Consider the following 19450-nt stretch of genomic DNA (forward strand, 5'->3'; position numbering starts at 1 on the left):
ATCCACTGAATCTGTAGCAGAGTCCATGAGCCTCATTAGTGAGCTGCAAAACATGAATTCCCCTGACACACTGGGGAAAGGCCTGAACATCAGTACAAATCAAGTGAAGGCCCTGAATGCCAAGAGGCAATTGTGAAAGCCTTTGAATCACTTAAACTCATGGGAAAAAATCTGAACACCCAGAAACACTATGGACAGCCCTGAGCCACACTGAAATTCTGGAGATTGTCCTGAGAATAACATATGCACTAAGGAAAACATTGAGATCCAGAATAGAACATGGGAAAGCCAGGAGTTTCCTTGTTGAGCTGCAAAAGCACTGTCACAAGGAGACATGGGACAGAGCCACAACACTACCTTGACCCTGGAAGAAGCCCTGAACCCAGCTGTAAAACTGTTTATTGAAGAACTTTAGCCTCCCAAAAGCTGTGGAAAAAACTCTGAGACCTAATATTAACTGGCCACTCAATAAAGACCCAAGAGAATTCCCTGAACACCTGTATGTCATTGGGGAAAGAACTGAGCCAGACTCAGATCCTGGAGAAAGCCCTGAGCTTTCAGTCCATAATATGGGGTAGCCCTGAATGCCACTGACACAGTGGGAAGGCCCTGAGCACCACTGTGACAGTGGAAACATATCTCTGTCACAATCACACATCGACCATGGCTCTGTTCTGCAATGAGACACTAGGGAAGGACATTATTTTCCAAGAGTACCATGGAAGAATCTGAACACCACTAGATATTGTGAAGGATTGTTAATCCACTGAGATATTAGGGTAGGCCCTAGGCCTCACAACAATTCTTGGGAAAGTCTTGACACGCAATCAAACATTTGGGAAGACGCTGAGCACAACTGTGATTCTAAGAATGACTCTTAGCTCAACAAAGACCTGGAAAAACCCTGGGAATCGTTAAGAAAGCCTTAATGGCCCTGAACACAGTGTTTATTTGGTAAGATTCACAGCCTAAAACTGAGTTTGGAAGAAGCACTGAGTGTCACTGAAACTCTTGAGAATAGCACTGAGCCTTATGGACAAACTGTAAAATACCCTGAAATAATAGGGTATTTTATTATAAATATTCTAAAACTCAGTGATCCTGTCAAAAAGGCAATAGGAACTACTGAGACCCTGGGAAGGCCCTGAGCAAGTGGTGAAATTATGAAGGGTGCTGATCTGTACTAAGAATCTGAGAAGGTAATGAGAACACTAACATTCTTGGGAAGGCTGTGAACACATCTCTCATTCTAATGTTGAGTCCTTAGTATTCCTAAGAATCTGAAGAATATTATGATCACAACTTAAATGACAGTGAATGAAATTAACAAATTGTAGAATTTTGTGAAAGTCTTGAATCTCTTCTAAACACTGGGAAATATCCATGACCTCTTTTTGTCAATAATTTTCTATGGTACCGCCTGATCATCAGTGTGACCTGGGAGGACTATAGCTTTGCTAAAATTTCCGAGAAGGTAATGACACCACAGAAACTCTGCAGACGACCGTGGGTAACATTGTAACACTGGGAATGACAATGAACTCCACTGAGAACATGAAAAAACATGCTAAGAATTGCTTACAGTCTGACAAAGACTCTAACCCAGTGTGTCTTTAGGGAACTATCTAAGCCCTGGTCACATACTGGATACAAAATGGATCATGAATGAGACATTGAAAAAGGCCCTGAGAAAATTGGAGAGTCTGGTAATGGTCATGAGTTCCATTGAGGCAATGGGAAAAGCCTTTGGCTCTTTGAATACCTGAGACAATTTCTGACCATACTGAGTTGCTGGATATGTCCAAGAGTCAACTGAATGCACAAGCATGGGAATGAGAACACTGAGACTCTGGGGAACACCCTGACAAAGGCCATGGGACTAGAGGAGTCCATGTAAACCACTGAGAACCTAGGCAAGGACCCACAATCCACTGAATCAGTACCAGAGACCATGAGCATCCTCAGTAACCTGCAGAATCCCTGAATCCAAGTAACAGAGTGGGAAAAGCCCTGAATGCCAATCACAAATCACTGAATGCCAAGTGACTCTTTTAAAGACCTTTGAATCACATAAACTCATGAAATACCTCCAAATAGCCCTAAAAGTCTATGAACAGCCCCTTGTTATATTGAAATTCTAGAGATTGTGCTGAGAACAGCAGATCACTGTGGAAGGCATTGAGGCCCTCTAAAGAACATAGGAAAGCCATGAGCTTTCTTCTTGACCTGGAAAAGCACTCAGACAGAAGGAGTCCCTCAGAAAAATCCACAACCCTTCTAAGAATGTGTTGTAGGTCCTATATCCACTGTCATTCTATTTATTGGAATTATCAGACCCTCAGAAGCTGGGGAAAAAATATGAGGCCAAATCATATCAGATATCTCAAAAAACACATTAGAGAATCACTTGAGGCCCTGTACATCAGCAGGAAATGCACTGAGCCAGACGGAGATAGATTTAAGAGAAAGCCATGAGCCTACACTAAGAAACATGGAGTAGCCCCAAGTGCCACTGACACATGGTGGTAAGCCCTGAGCATCATTATGACAATGATAACATGTCTCTTTTACAATGACACACTGTGCAAAGCTGTATTCCAAAATGAGACTCAGGAAAAGGGCATCATTTTCCCAGAACATGTGGAAATATCTGAGGACCACTAAATATTGTGCAGAGTTGTGACATCCACTGAAATACTAGGGTAGGCCCTAGATCTCAATGGGATACTTGAGAAGGCCCTCACACACAATCAAATTCTGAAGGAGATGGTGAGCACCACTTTGATAATGGGAATGGCCCTTAGCACCACAGAGACCCTGAGCAAAGCCCTGGGATTCATTGAAAAACCCTTCAGTGCCCAGAATTGGGGAATATTGAGAGCCTCTCTTGGAGGCTGGAAGAAGAACTGAGCACCATTGACACTCAGAGAAGAGCACTGAGCCTCATGGACAACCTGAAAAAAGACTGTGAAATAATGAGAGACTCTGAGGTTGGCTCTGCATTCAGTGTTCCCCTGGAAAAGGTGATAAAACCTACTGAGACTTTGGGATGGCCCTGAGCACATGATGAAATTGTGAATGGTGGTGACCAGCACTGAGAGTCTGGAGAGGCAATGGGACCATTAAGTCTCTTGGGAAGGTCGTGCACACTTCTGTCAAACTAAAACAGAGCCCTTAGCATTCCTAAGAATCTGAAGAATATTTTGAACCCCACTGAGAACAGTGAATGAAATTAAGAAATCTGTGGCTCTTGTTGAAGCCTTGGGCCTCTTCTATACACTGGGGAATATTTCAAACACCATGAAGAGCATGTGAATATTTCTAAACAAGAATCAATTTCTGAGAAAGTTCTTGAGCCCTCCTGAGACTCTAGAGTAGGCCCTAAAACCAGTGACACTGGAAAAGACCTTGATCCCCTCCAATACCCTGAGGGTCACTAACACGCTGGGGTAAGTATTTGCCATTATTGTTTCCTGGGAATAGTATAGCTTTACTGAATGTCTGGGAATGCAATGATGCCACTAAGACTCTGAAGAAGGCTCTGGGCACAATTGTGACCATGAGGAATGCCCTGAGACTCAGTAAGATACTTGGCTGTACCTGAGAAACACTGTGACCCTTGGCAGGGCAAGGAACTCCACGGATATCCTGGAAACTGTGCTGATGTTTACTGAGGCCTTAGAAAAACTCTGAACACAGCGTGCCTTTGGAGAACTCTCTAATCCCATCTGACACTGTGGAAATAGCACTGAACATGACTGAGACAATTGAAAAGGCCCTGAGGGAAAAAAAGAGCCTTGTAATGGCCATAAGTTCCACTAAAGGAATTGCCAAAGCCTTTGGCTGTTTGAATACCTGGGAAACTTCCTGAACCACACTGAGTTGCTGGAATGTCCAAGAGGTCACCTGAATGCACAAGCATGAGAATGAGAACACTGAGATTCTCAGGGAACACCCTGAGCAAGACCCTGGGAATAGAAGAGACCCTGAAAACCTTGGCAAGGATCCACAATCCACTGAGTCAGGACCAGAGTCCATAAGCCTCCTTAGTGACCTGCAAAATCCCTGAATTCAAGTGATACACTGGAAAAGCTCTGAATGCAAATTACAAACCAATGAAAGCCCTGAGGTCAAGAGACTCTTTTGAAGACCTTTGAATAATACAAACTCATGTGTCAGGAGCTGTCACATAGGAAACAAGTGCCCCTTAGCCTTGAGTGGTGACAATGTGGAGATGTGGCACAAGCCAGCTATGGGCTGTGTGTGTGACTATGGGCATTGAGTGCACAAAGTGCACTAAACCAACCTTGGCTCTCTCTTTGGGTGGGCCTCACTCTGGTCTTTTTTCTTGGTCCTCAGATGTCAGTGAATTTGCTGACAGCAGACATTAGAAAGCCACACTCAGCCCCCTGAAACCTGACCCCTTGCCTCATTTGCATAGCTTCTCCCCAGGAAAAGGGTTCAACACATGCTCTCTCTCTCCTGCTCTTTCCATGGACACCTAAGGTTAGAGGACCCATCACAGGACCCAAAGAAAAATATATCTCTGTCTCTTGTGTGATTATTTCATGTAGCCCAGTTCACCTGGAGTGACCTTGAGTGTTTAGTTGTGAGATGCAACACTCATGGAAACTTGTGAACACCCCTTAAATCCTGTGGAGAGACCTCTGTCACTCTGGTATCTTGAAGACTGTCCTGAGAACTACAGATACACCGTGTAAATTTTTGAGGCCCACTAAAGGACATGGGGAAGCCGTGATCTTCATATGTGAGCTGGAAAACCACTGAGACAAAAAGAGACCATGGGGAAGAGCCACATTTCATACATACCCAGGTGGAGGCCCTGAACTGTTAGAGTCTGTAAATAAGTCAAAATAACACCTGGCATTTTGTCAGGGGAATGTTAAAGTTCGTAAACAAGTCTGGATGGTGCCTGGCAAAATGCCAGAGGGAGTGGTTTGAGAAGTAACAAAAGCAAGCCATTAAGTGTAGAGATTCCTGATTGGTTGACTGATGTATCTAGTTTATGCTAATTAGATAAGCTGTGTGGAATGTATAAATACTGCTCCTGTCCTGCAATAAACGGCTCCTAGTCCTGCTGTATCAACGTACACAAGTTATTCGTCACCCCCCGGTTATTTTGCTGCAGCCGGACTGCGGCACTGAACCCCACCGTAAATCTATTCATTGAAGTCTTTTTGCCTTACATAAGCTCTGGGGAACATCTGACACCAAATCATACCAGAGATCTCAAAAAAGACCCTAGAGAATTTTCTGAGCCCTGGTAAGTCATTGAGGAAAGCACTGAGCCAGACTGAGACCCTGGAGAAAGCCCTGAGCTCTCACTAAGAAACTGGGGTATCCCTGAGTGCAGCTGATACCATGGTGAAAGCCCTGAGCACCCCTTTGACAAGGGGAATACCTCTGTGTTACAGTAGCACACTGGTTAAGGCTCTATTCCTCAATGAGACACTAGGGAAGCCATTATTTTCCCAGAATAGTTTGGAAAAATCTGTGCACCATTAAATATTGTGCATAATTCTTAAATTCACTGAAATAGGAGAGGACAGTCCTAGACCTCACTAAGACTCTTGGGAAGGCCCTGACACACAAACTGTGGGGAAGATGCTGAGCACCACTGTGATGCTGGGAATGACACTTAGCTCCACAGAGACCCTGGGCAAGGCCTGGGATTTATTGAGAAATAAATGGCCCTGAATGGCCCTGAACCCACTGTTTCCTTTGGGAAGATTCACAGATTTGCTCTGAGGCTGAAAGAAGAGCTGAGCATAACCTATACTCTGACAATAGCACTGAGCCTCATGAAAAACCTGTAAAATACTGAAATAATAGGATCTTCTGATGTTGGCTCTGAAATTCAGTGTTCCCCTGCAAAATGGAATGAGCACTATTGAGACTCACCCTGAGTAGATGGTGATATTGTTAATGATGCTGATCTTCACTGAGATTCTGGGAAGGCAATGGTACCAGTAAGACTCTAGGGAAGGTTCTGAACACATCTGTCAATCTAATGAAGGATCATTTGCCCTAAGAATCAAAGAATATTCTGAACACCACTTAAGTAACAGTGAGTGAAATTTATAAATGTGAGACCCTATTGAAGTTTTGAGCCTCTTCTAAACACTGGGCAACATTTCTAGCATCATGAAGATCATGTGGACCTTTCAAAAAGATTAAAATTCTGGGGAAGGCATTGGACCCTCTGAGATTCTAGGATGGGCCTGAGTCTCACGGACACTGGGAAAGACCCTGAGCCCCTCTGCTACCCTGAAGAAGGTCCTAGCATCACTAAAACTCTTTGGCAGACCCTGGTCATCAAAGTGACCTGTGAAGACTATAGCTCACTGATTCTCTTGGAAGGCAGTGACACCATAAATACTCAGCATATGGCCCTGGGCATCACTGTGTTCTGGGGAAATGCCCTGAGACTCAGTTAGAATCTGGCTGGCCCTGAGCAGCACTGTAACCCTATGAACGACAATGACTACACTGAGGATGTGAGAAAGATCCTGAGATTTAGTGAGACCCTGACAAAGCCCTGAATCCAGTGTGTCCTTGTGGAACTATCTAATCACAATTGAGACTCTACAAATAGTGTTAAACATGACTGAGACACTTCATAATGCCCTGAGTCAATCTGAGATCCTGGTAATGGCCATGAGTTCCACTGTGTCCCTGGGCTAGTCCTTTTGTTCTTTGAAAACTTGGGAACATCCTGAAGCACACTGACATCTGGGACTGTTCAAGAGCTCCCCTGAAATTTCTGAGGAAAGGAAGGAAAACATCAATTCCCTGGGAGAACTTACTGATCATGACTGTGAGACTGAAGGAGACCATGATATCCACCGAGACACTGGGCAATGTTATGGATCAAACTGTATGTGCCTGAACAGATAAACTCCATTTTAATCTGAGATTTCATTTTATTTACCTCATTGAGAAAACTCTGCCTCTGCCATCTTCTGTAAAGCACAGTCTGTTTGGCAACCCTGGTGTTTGAAAAACGTTCCTATTATTCGTATACAATGTATTATTAAGAAATATATTTGTGTGCTGGGTTTGTAGCTCAGTGGTTGAACACTTGCCTTACATGCATGAGGCACTGGGTTCAATTCTCAGCACCACATTAAAATAAAAACATTTTTAGAAAAGAAATACATTTGTAACATATCTTTTTTAGTTCCCATTTTTTCTTGGACAGTGCACTATATCCTGTATTGGATCATTTTGACCCACTTCATGCATTGCTATTGTTTTGACTTACTGATTGCTTGCGGTTTGGGGTTATAAAAGAGATATTTTACCTTTTACAAGGGGTGGAGATTTGCAGAGGCACCTTGGTCACTGTCTCAGACCCACCATTGAATAAATTTCCATGTCTTGCTTCAACACTGATCTCATGATTCATTTGAAATGCACAACATTGGGTAGATCCAGTAAGATTCCTGGAGTCAGGGCTGTGGCTCTTGAGCACACCAGTATTCCAGATCCTTGAACACAGAGACATGCGCCCTTTCTCTCAAGTTTGGTAGCTCTCTGACCTGTGAGATTCTGGACCCCCTGCAGTGACCAATTCAAGGCTGCCCATGAATGAATGTGGTGTGGCTCACGCCTATAACCCAGATTTGATGAGAGTCAAACTTGTAAACTCAGCACTTTGTGAAAGTGTACCTGATGGGACCCTGGGTCATTCAACCAGAAAGCCTGTAAGTGAGTCGTGATGAAAGTCTTGTATCTGGGTATTGGAGGAGACAATGTCTTGTCCACCACTATCTGTCTCTTGTTTGTTCATGTCCATCCATGTGTTCCTGACATTGTTGTCTGTCCTCAAAACCTTATCAAATTCTTCACTTTAAACTTCCTTTTATTTCTACCAATTTTGTCATGGGAAACCTAATGCAAAAGTGGCTTGATTGCTATCTGGGTAAAAAAATGGTTAAAAAGCCCCAGACACCTCACTAAGGCCTGCACTGGAATGTAAACAGCTGCCAAAAGCCTCCAGATGGGAACAACCTGAAACTGAAGGAAAAGTATCAGTTTACCTTCTCCCTTCCTGGCTGAAGCACAGAAGCAATGGTTTCAGGGCACTCTCTCTTTCTCTCATTCTTTCTCTCCCTGTGTCTTTTTCTTGCTTTCTCATGCTGTTTTACCATTAAGGGCAATATCATTTTTCCCCAGGAATCTTGTTTTTAAAATTCTGTATTTTTTAGTTCATGATTTTGATCCCCTGCACCTAGGTTAATGTTTTTGTTTTTTTTTAATCAGATCTATCCAGAGTTATAGACTTTATACACACACACACACACACACACACACACACACACTCACACACATATACTCTGCTTTTTTTAGTGGCCAACTTATAAGGATTAGGTATTAATCTAATAGATTTTTTAAAAGTTTCAAGGCTTTTGTTTTTTTTTTTTTGTGTATGTATGTTCACAGGTATATTGTCATGTCTCCATGTTTGGTATCAAAATTGGCATATAAACTCATAGGTTAAAGTTTTGAAAAATGTATCCAAATACCTTTGTTTCACAGATTTAAAGGATTCAATTTAAATTAGGTAAACAAATAAAAATAAATGTCTTTAAAATTACTAATTCACAGGTTTTTCTAGGTGGTCAAACAACTAATAAAATGTTGATGTTTACAAAATCTCTTTTATCTGTTGTTTCTAGGATTGTTTGTCAACAAGGAAGAGATGACTAATGCTGTTAATACAGTTCTCTGATATCTTGGTTGTTTTTTTTTTTTTAAGAGAGAGAGAGAAAAGAGAGAAAAAGAGAGAGAGAGAGAGAGAGAGAGAGAGAGAGAGAGAGAGAATTTTTAATATTTATTTTTCAGTTTTTTGGTGAACACAACATCTTTATTTTATTTTTATGTGGTGCTGAGGATCAAACCCATCTCCCCACACATGCCAGGCAAGCACATTACCACTTGAGCCACATCCCCAGCCCCTGATATCTTGTTTTTTTAAAAATAAGTAAATTGGATTTGACATATATATATGGAGTTGGAGAATATCATGCAAAGTGAAGTAAGCCAATCCCCAAAAAAATCTGTAAGACAAAAATGTAGCAAAGAGGTTTCAGTATAAACTTTCTGAGTATTCACAAAAACAATAGAAAAATAAAATTCATTTCTCTACAGGTAAAGAATCCTTGTATCTAGTCTCATCCCAAATTCCTTCTTTCCTTTTTCTCACTATCCAAGCACAGACTTCTAGTAGATAAACCCAAAAATATTTTACCTATATTTCAAAATATAAATATGCATAAATACCATCCAAAAAAATTCCACAAAAGCACTTTTCCCATGGGAGAGGACTAAACTTAACAATATATCCCATTAATCATCTTGATAATTCTTTACATTTATTTAGAGACTCTAAAATTGTAAAAAATATTTTTTTTCTCTTTCTAAGGACAAAGTATTCCCAAATATTAAAAAGTTTAACATCACAGATTTTTCTTCTGTTTAATTCACTTAATTTCTACAATTCAGCTGACAATACTCTGAAATCCTAAGTGTACTAACTTTTCAACAGAAATTACAAACCTACTAAATTTCTAAAATTCACCCTGGAATCCTTGTAGGGGTCACCAATTGTCAGGTCACCAATTGTCCTATCTCAAAACTAAAACACTCAAGGTCACTCCAGGTGAACTGGGCTGCATGAAATAACCACACAGAGACAGAGAAATACCTTTTTGTTTGGGTCCTGTTAAGGTTCCTGTGATCTTAGGTGTCCATGGAAAGAGACAGGAGGCCCTGAGCAACACTATGACAATGTGAATATCCCTGAGTTTCAATGACACACTAGGCAAGGAACTAATCCCCATTGAGACACTAGTGAAGGCCAATGTTTTCCAAGGATTCTGGGAAAACAATCTAAGCATCACTAGATATTGTGAAGCATCATAAAACCCACTGATAGATTAGCGCAGGCCCCAGGTTCACTATGATATTGGGAAGGCTCTGACACTCAATTAAACACCAAGAATATCCTGAGCACCACTGTGATGCTGGGAATGGTACTGAGCTCCACAGAGACACTGGAAAAAGTCCCTGGGATTCACTAAAAAAAAACAAAACAAACAACAAACAAACAAAAAATCCTTAAAGGCCCTGAACCCAATGTTTTCTTTGGGAAGGTTCATTGTCACTCTGATGCTGGAAGAAGTTCTGAACATCAACTGACACTCTGAGAATAGCACTGAGCATATGGAGAAACTCTATAAAACCAAGAAAAAAGGAGACACTCTGGAGGCTCTGAAGTCCAGGGAGGTCTAGAAAAGGCAATGAGACCTGTTAAGACCCCTGGAAAGAACCTGAGCACAAGGTGATCATGGGAACAGTGCTCATATGCACTTAAACCCTCTGAAGGTCAGGGCAACCACAAAGACTCCTAGGAAGACTGGGAATACATCTGTCAACCTAAGGAAGGCCTTTAGTATTCTTAAGACTCTGAAGAAACTTTGAACACCACTGAGCAAATAGTGATTAAGTTAAAACACTGAGAAATTTATTGAGGCTGTCAGCCTCTTCTAAGCACTCGGCAATAATCTGAGCACAAGGAAGAACATGTGAAAGTTTCTAAACATGACTAAAATACTGAGGAAGGCCTTGAGCCCTCCTTGGCCTGTCTGATATCACAAAGAAGGCCCTGAGTGTCATGAAGACTCTGAGGTAGGGCCTTATCATCAGTGAAACCTGGGAATACTATAGCTTCACTAATGCCTGGAAAGGCAATGATATCAACAACACTCTGGAAGAGGCCCTGGGCAGCACTGGGACCCTGGGAATGGCAATGAACTCCACAGAGGGCCTGGGAAAGGGGATAAAATTTCCTGACACTGGCTGGTATCCTGGACCCAGTGTATCTTTGGGGAAATATCTAAGCCAAGGTGAGACCCTGGGAATAGCAGAGTAACATGACTGAGACACTGCAAAATACTCTGAGAAAAAGTGACAGCCTGGTAATGGCCATAGTCCCACTGAGAACGTGCACAATGCTTTTGGCTCTGTAAAATTTGGGGAACATTCTGAACCACATGGAGATTCTGGGAATGTCCAAGAGATGAGTAAAAGCCTGAGAAAGGGAAGGAGAAAACTAAGACACTAGAAATAATGCCTGAGGAAGGGAAGGAAAACACTAAGACACCAGAAATTCTCACCTGAACATGATGATGAGAATAGAGGAGATCATAAAACTTGTTGAGATTCTGAGCAAGTCCAGAATCAAACTCCATTGAATGAGTATGAAAGGCCTTGAGTCTCATACTGACCTGGAGAAGCCCTAAATTCTAGTAACACACCGGGAAAACTCCTGAATCTCATTTAGACACCAGTGAATGGCTAAATTCTGAGACACTTTTTAAAGCCTTTAAATCAAACACTTGTTAAAAGCATGTGAACTCCCCTGAAATACAATGAACAGGCTGAGAAAATGCCTGTTTATTGAGGAACAGCTCTGCATATTTATAGAGCTGGGGGTGGTTTGACAGTTATGACAGTTTAATGGTTGAAGGGTTTGACAGTTGGCATGGGGTGCTTTTGATTGGTGGGTAAGGATCATGTGAGCCAGCAGGGCTAGTCTGATTGGTGGGTAAGGATCATGTGAGCCAGCAGGGCTAGTCTGATTGGTGGGTAAGGATCATGAGATCCTGGAGATGATTATAAGAATGACTGATATACTCTGAAAGGTATGGAGGCTGAGTAAAGAACAGAAGAGAGCCATGAGCTTCCCTGTTGAGTCTTAAAAGCACTGAGACAAAAGGATATCCTGAGAAAGGACCACAAACCCACTTAGACCCTAGTGGAAACTACAAACCCCACTGAGAAGCTATTTCAGGGCTTTAGGGCACACAGAAGAACTTAGGAAAAATCTGATAATCAATCATATCTTAGAACTCAAAAACAAACAAAAAAACCAAAAAACCCTAGAGAATTTTCTGAACCCAGTAAGTCATTGAGGAAAGCACTGAGGCAGAGTTAAACCCTGAAGAAAGTCTTGAAACATGGGGTGCCCAAATGCCACTGACACAGGGGGGATGGGGGACTGAGCACAACTGTAACAATAGAAATTTCTCTGTTAAAATAACAAACTGGGCACAGTACTATTTTCCTTGGAGACACTATTGAAAGACATTATATTCCCAGAATACTGGGGAAGAGTCTAACCACTAGATATTGTGCATAGTTTGTAAACCCACTGAAAAAGTAGTGTAGGCTCTAGCACTCACTCTGACACTTAGAAATACCCTGACACAATTAATCAAACTCTTGGGAAGAGCTTAGCACCACTGTGATGTTGGAAATGGCACTTAGATTCACAGAGACCTTGGATAATGCTCTGAGTTTTATTGAGAAATACTTAATGGCCCTAATCCCAGTGTTTCCTTTGAGAACATCCAGAGCCTCATGCTGAGGAAGAAGCACTGAACATCACTGAGACTCTGAGAATAGCACTGAGCTTCATGGAGAACCTGTAAAAGGACAAAAAAGAAAAGGAGACTCTGGGGATGGATCTGAAACTCAATGAGACCTGGAAAGGATGATGAGACCTATTGAAACCCTCAGAAGAACTCTGAGCACATGATGATCTTGCAAGGTGGCTGAGATGCATTGAGAGTCTGGGAGTGCAATGAGAACACTAAGTTTCTTGAGAAGGTTGTGAATACGTCTGTTAACCTAAGGATGGCCCTTAGCCTTCCAAAGACTTTGAAGAAGATTTTGAATTCCATTGAGACAACAATGAATGAACTTGACAACTCTATGAAACTTGTTGAGACGGTAGACTTTCTAAACACTGAGCAATAATCTGAGCACCACAAAGTCCATGTGGATCTTTCTAAACAAGATTGAAATTCTGGGAAACACCTTGATACTCTAGGGTAGGCCTGTGTCCCATTGGCACTGGGGAAGACCCTGGCCTCTAATACCCTGAAAATGACTCACAATATTACAAAGACCCTGGAGAAGGCCCTTAGCATCATTGTAACCTGTGAAGACTATAGCTTCATTGAGAACCTGGAAAGAAAATGACGCCACTCACACTCTGGTGAAGAGCCTGTGCACCACTGTGACCCTGGGGAATGCCCTGAGACTCAATAAGATTCTGAACTGGCCCTGAGCAACACTGTGGCCCTGGGAATGTCACTGAACTCCACTGAGAACCTGGGAAAGATGCTGAGATTTTTGGAGACCATGGAAGAGACCCTGAGCTCGGTGTCCTTGAGGAACTACCTAATTCCAGCTGACACTCTGGGAATAGCACTTCATATGACTGAGACACTGCAAAAGGCCCTGAGAAACACTGAGAGTCAGTTATGACCATGAGATCCTCAGATGCCCTAAGCAGGGCTTTTAGCTCTTTGAAAACTCTGAGGATGGAAGAAGCACTGAACATCACTGAGACTCTGAGAATAGCACTGAGCTTCATGGAGAACCTGTAAAAACACAAATGAGAACACCCTGAAACACAAAGAGATTCTGGGATTGTCTATGATCACTCCTGAATACCCAAGGGAAGGAAAAAGAACACTAAGACTCTGATAAAAACACCCTGAGCATGACTGTGAGACTGGAGGAGACCATAAAACACAGTGATACCTGGGCAAGGAACCACACCCCATTGAACCAGTATGAAATGCTGTGGGCCTCTTTAGGCCTGCAAAATCTTTGAATTCCAGTGACACACTGGGGAAAGTCATGAACCCAAATTAGATCCAGTGAAGACCCTATGCCAAGAGACACATTTGGAGGCCTTTGAATCACACTAATGGAAACCTATGAACATTGCTGAAATACTGTGGAGAGCTCTGAGTCACACTGAAATTCTTCAAATGGTGCTGAGTACTATGGATATTCTATGGAAGGCACTGAGGACAACTAATGAACTGCAAAAGCCATGAGCCTCATTGTTGATCTCAACAAGCTCTCAGACACAAGGAGACCCTGGGAAAGCTCGACAACCCTTGTTATAGTTTTGATGTGAGTTGTACTCCAAATCTTCACATATGAGACTATGTTAGAAGGTTCAAAAGAGAAATGATTGTGTCTTAAGACCCTTAACATAATCAGTGATTCAGTCGTCTGAATTGGATTAACTAGTGGTCACTGAAGGTCATTAAGGTGTGGCTGGAGGAGTTAGGAATTTTGGGGCATGGCTTATTTCTGAACCCTCTTAAATGGAGGATTGTCTTCTGCTTTATGTTGGTCAGGTGAGTTTCTTTCTTCTGCCACACTCTTTCACCATGATGTCCTGCCTTGCCTCAAGCCCTGAGATACGGAGCCAGCCTTCTATGAACTAAGACCTCTGAAACCATGAGCCCTCAAATAAACTTTTCCTCCCCTACAACTGTTCTGGTGTGGGGTTATTTTTGTCAAAGTAGTGAAAAAGCTGAATAAAACAGATATTGATACCAAAAAGTGGGGTAATTTTGGTGACTAAGTGACCACATGTTTAATAAGCATGTTGAGCTCTTTGGGAGAATTTTGAGATGTGTAGCAATGCTAGATGAAAATGCTTTAGATTGTTGTAAGTAGAGATTGATGGCTGATTCTGATTGGAGCTAAGAAGACCAGAATGGCAATAGGACAATTGCCAGTGAAGACCAGGCTTAAGAAGGTTCAGAAATAAAGGGTAGAAGTCAATTTGAATTAGTAGTGATTCCTGTTATGTTCTGGCTGAGGTGTCTGCATTTTGCCTAGGTTCTGAGACATTCAGTGGGGCTGATTTTAGAAGGGACTGTCAGGTTATTTTTTTCTCTCTTAGTTGTAGATGGACACAGTACCATTATTTTTATTTATTTATTTGATATGTGGTGCTGAGGATCAAACCAAGTGCCTCACACATGCCAGATGAGTGTTCAACCACTGAGCCACAATCCTAGCCCCAGAAGTGATTGGCTTCTTTATGTGGTGGAGGAAATCTCTAGGTGGCATAGAATTCAGGCAATGACATAAACACAGCTGGCACCTTTTAACCAAATTTATTGTAATATTCAGAAGCAGAACACATAGCATAAGATTTGGAAAAAGTGAACTTGACAGGCCACAAAATTAGGGTTAATAAAGTTTCAGTTGTTAAAGTCATTACTACCACTACAAATATGCTAAAGATTTGACCAGAGACAATAAGAAAGATGGCTTGAAGGCATCTCAAAATATGGCAAGACCACACCTATCTCAAGTTCTTGGGAGTAAAGGTGAGAATTTTCTTAAGAAGAGACCAGTGAGGCATCTTTCTTACACAATGGGGCCTAGAAAGTTTAGGAAATCATGGTGAAGAGTGTGGCAGAGTGAAGCAGCTCACATGATGAACAGGGGGGAGAGAGAGGGAACTGCACTCAGAAGATATAAAATATATACCTCAAAGCCTTGCCCCAATGTCTCACCTATTCAAGTCACACCCTAGCAGCCTTCAGTTACCACTCAGTTAATCTCTAACAGGGAATTAATTAAAAAAACGGGCTCAGCTGCTCAAACACTCAGAGGCTGCTGCAGCCAGGATCCTGGAGGCTTGGCTCAACATGGTGGCAGACCTTGGTGCCAGTCATGTTGTTCTGGTTCTGTAGGATACTGGAGTGAGGAAAATATGACGGGTTCTACCAAGATTTCAAAAGAAGGCCTAGGAAGCCAGATAAAGTAACACAGGATTAGAGTCCCTGCAGGCACCTGAGAAGTCAAAGTCTGGAGATGTGAAGAGAAAACTGAAGTTGCATTAAGAAATGTCAGTAACATAAGACATCATCCTTGGAACACTGCAGGAATTGAGCAGAGACCAGTCAACAAAATGGCCCCTTGGTCTACAACCAACAAGGCAACAGGGGCAATGATACACAAGACCTTTGGAGAGAACATTATGTGTTCCACATGCTGACACAAAACTATAGGACCTGTTTGACCAGCTGGATTTTAGTCTTGCTTTGGTCCTATGCCTTTTTTCTGGGCACCAAATTTTGTGAATAAAAATGCTTACTCTGTACCCATTATATATTGGGTAATTGTAAATTGCTTTTAATTTTAGAGAAACTCCCAATGAAAGATTGCTTTGAACCCCAAGAAGACTTTGGACTTGAACTTTGAGCAGTCTTGGAACAGTTGTGACCATAGAGACTCTTGAGAATGGACAAAATGTACTTTGCATTGTGAGATGGTTGTGAGCTTCTGGGCCAAGTGTGGAATGTTATGGTTAGGATGTGGGGTATCCTTCAAAAGATCACGTGTGAGACAATGCAAGAAGGCTCAGAGGAGAAATGATGTGTCCTAAGTTAGTAAATACATTCCCTGATAGGGATTATCTGAGTGGTAACTGAAGGCTGGTAGGGTGTGACTGGACGAGGTGGGACATGGGGGCATCACTTTGTAGTATAGATATTAAATCTTGTGAGTGGAGTTCCCTCTCTCTTCTCCATGTTCATCATGTGAGCTGCTTTACTCTGCCACACTCTTCCATCATGATTTCCTTCTTCACCCCAAACCCTGAGAAATGGAGCCAGTCTTCTATGCACTAAGACCTCTCAAACTGTGAGACCTCAAATAAACCTTTCCTTCTCCACAGTTATTCTATTTATGTCTTTACATTAAACGAGCACAAAAGCTGACTAAAACCACCCCACTTAGACCCTAGAGAAGGCCTCAAACCCCACTGAAAGCTGTTGGAAAACTTTAGCGTCACAGAAGCTCTAGGGGGAAAGAAAACAAACCTGAAAGATTTCCTGAGCCCCTGTAAGCCATTGGGGTAACCACTGAGCCACACTGAGGCTCTGGAGAAAGCCTTGAGCTTATACTAAGAAACATGTGGTGACCCTGAGATCCACTGACACTGCAAAAGGTCCTAAGCACCACAATGATGATGGAAATCTCCCTGAGTTTCCATGACACACTGGGCAAGGAATTATTCCCCACTGAGACACTGGTGAAGGCCATTCTTTACCCAGGATACTGTGGAAGAATCTAAGTACCACTAGAGAGTGTGCAGAGTTCTTTAAGCCACTGAATCAGTAGGGTAGGCCTTAGGCCCCACTAAGACTCTTGGGAAGGACCTGAAACACAGTCAAACTCTGGGGAAGATGCTAAGCATGACTGTGATGCCAGGAATGAAACTTAGCTCCACAGAGGCCCTGGGCAAGGCCCTGGGATTTATTGAAAAAGCCCAAAGATCCTGAACCCAGTGATTCCTTTGGGAAGATTCAGAGTCTTGCTCTGAGGGTGGAAGAAACACTGGGCAAAACTGACACTCTGAGAACAGCACTGAGCCTCATGGAGAACATGTAAAAGATCCTGAAGACAAAGAAGACTCTGAGGATGGCTCTGAAATTCCATGGGCACCAGGAAAAATCAATAAGACCTATTGAAACCCTGTGAAGTCCCAGAGTGTAGTGGTGCCCCCTCCTCCACCAATGAACCTTAATTAAGCTTCTCCAGGTACCTTCAACATATGTGTTCTTATTAACAGAATATCAGGAAAAATTCCTGCAAAAAAGCCCAAATGTGATTAGACTTCCTTTTTCTGATTATTTTGTCTTGTAAAAGCTAAGTTTGGCAACAGACTTTATGATGTTACTTCTGCTTCTGCGGTAAAGCATATAACCTCTGACTAAATTAAAACCAAAAGTAAAAAAAAAAAGTAAAACAAAAGCACTCTCTATGAATTCAAACAAAAAAGATACTTTTAGGTAGACTCCAGCAAAAGTGGAAATCTAAATCCCTCCTCTCAGTGGGTATAAAGTTCAAAGAATTTCTAGACTCATGGTTCAGAGGAGGAAATTTTAGGATATAGCCACACTCTGAACTGGCTGTAGCCAATAAACCTGCTTTATGCTAATTCTGCAGGTGTTCAGCTTCATCTGTCCTGCAACATTCGGCAATCGAAATGGGATGGTAATGGTGAAGTTGCCTCTCTTATCTCTGGAGTCTGGCTTTTTGAGATGTTGGAGGACATTGTTTCCCCTTAGCATACCACAGAGGCAGCTCTTTGGCTGAAGGAGGAACAACTCACCTGACATCTCAGAACTTCCACCCTGAAGCACAAGAGAATTCAGGAGGAACAGGAACCAGAAATAGGAAATGAGAAGCACCACCTGACCAAAAAGGTAGGTCCTGGTCCCTCAGTGGTAGCCAATCTGACCTCCCCCAAGAGGACTAAGTTGGGGGAACAGAGGATTGTTCAACACCTGATAGTCCTGAATAACCTCCAAAAGGAGGTGGAGCCAAAAAGGATCCAAGGAGTCACTTAATTAGTCTCTGTTTGGGGTCAGCAAGCATAAGGGAAACTGTCACTCCCTTTTTGTTTGTGTAATTTGAGGGTTTTGAAATTTTGCTCTGACCATTATTATGGCGAGATTGCAATAAATCACTGGGTGTATCTTAAGCAGGAGATGAAACCTTTTTTCACCACCTGGCACTCCGGATTTACCAGCTGATGGGCTAAGGGGAAGACTGCAAGTTTACCCCCAGAAATTTACTCAGCAAAGTTGTGTTCTCTCTGTGAATTAGAATGGCCAAGCTTTGGTGTGGGCTGGCCACCAGAAGGATCTTTAATTAAAGTATCATTGCTGAGGTCTTTTTAATAGTTGTTGGAACCCCTGGACACCCAGAATAGTTTCCTTGACTGCTGGCAAGAGATAGTCTAGAAACACCCCAGGGGTTGAGCCTGTCTAGGTGGACAATCAAAATTGAGTTTAGCTCAGATGGTAGCAGCCTCTAAGACCCAAAAAAGGAAACTAAGAAGAGAAAATATGACAAAGAAAAGGCAGAAAAAGAACCAGTTTTATCCGGTGAGGCAGAAGAGAACCCACCACCTTATGTCCAATCTATCCAACATTTCCAAGACCACTGAAACAATGGACAGTCACCTCAGCCCCCAAATCCCCAGAAACAGCTGATTAAGGCTCTTCAAAACCAGTTACTCCTTCTCCTATGAGGTCCTCAAGACCAGAGGCTTTGCAAGGGCCAAAGATTCCTCCTCCAACTTGCAAGATCAAGATGGAAACCCATCCTAAGACCAGGGCCACAACCCAGCTGAGAACTCTTCAAATGCCCCTGTGAGAGACTTGAGGACCTGCCTATGTTGACCAGAAAGAAATCATCTGAGGGGCCCAATATATTTCCAAGTATCAGGCTTTTACCTCCAAAGATCTCTGAAATTGGAAAAATCATACTACCTCCTACACACAGAAATCTCAGACCATGATTCATATGATACAATCCATTATCCAGGCCCACTGACCTACCTGCTTGTTAAGGTCTGGATATGAGGTATTCCACAAAAGCTCACATGTTAGACAATGCAATAAGGTTCAGAGGAGAAATAATTGGGTTGTAAGAGCCTTGACACAACTAATTATTTAATCTCCTAATACGCATTAACAGTTATAATAAAGTGGTAGGGTGTCTGGAGAAGGTGGAAATTGAGGTG

This window comes from Marmota marmota, unplaced genomic scaffold (genome assembly GCF_001458135.2).
Source record: "Marmota marmota marmota unplaced genomic scaffold, marMar, whole genome shotgun sequence".
Classification (NCBI taxonomy): Eukaryota; Metazoa; Chordata; class Mammalia; order Rodentia; family Sciuridae; genus Marmota; species Marmota marmota.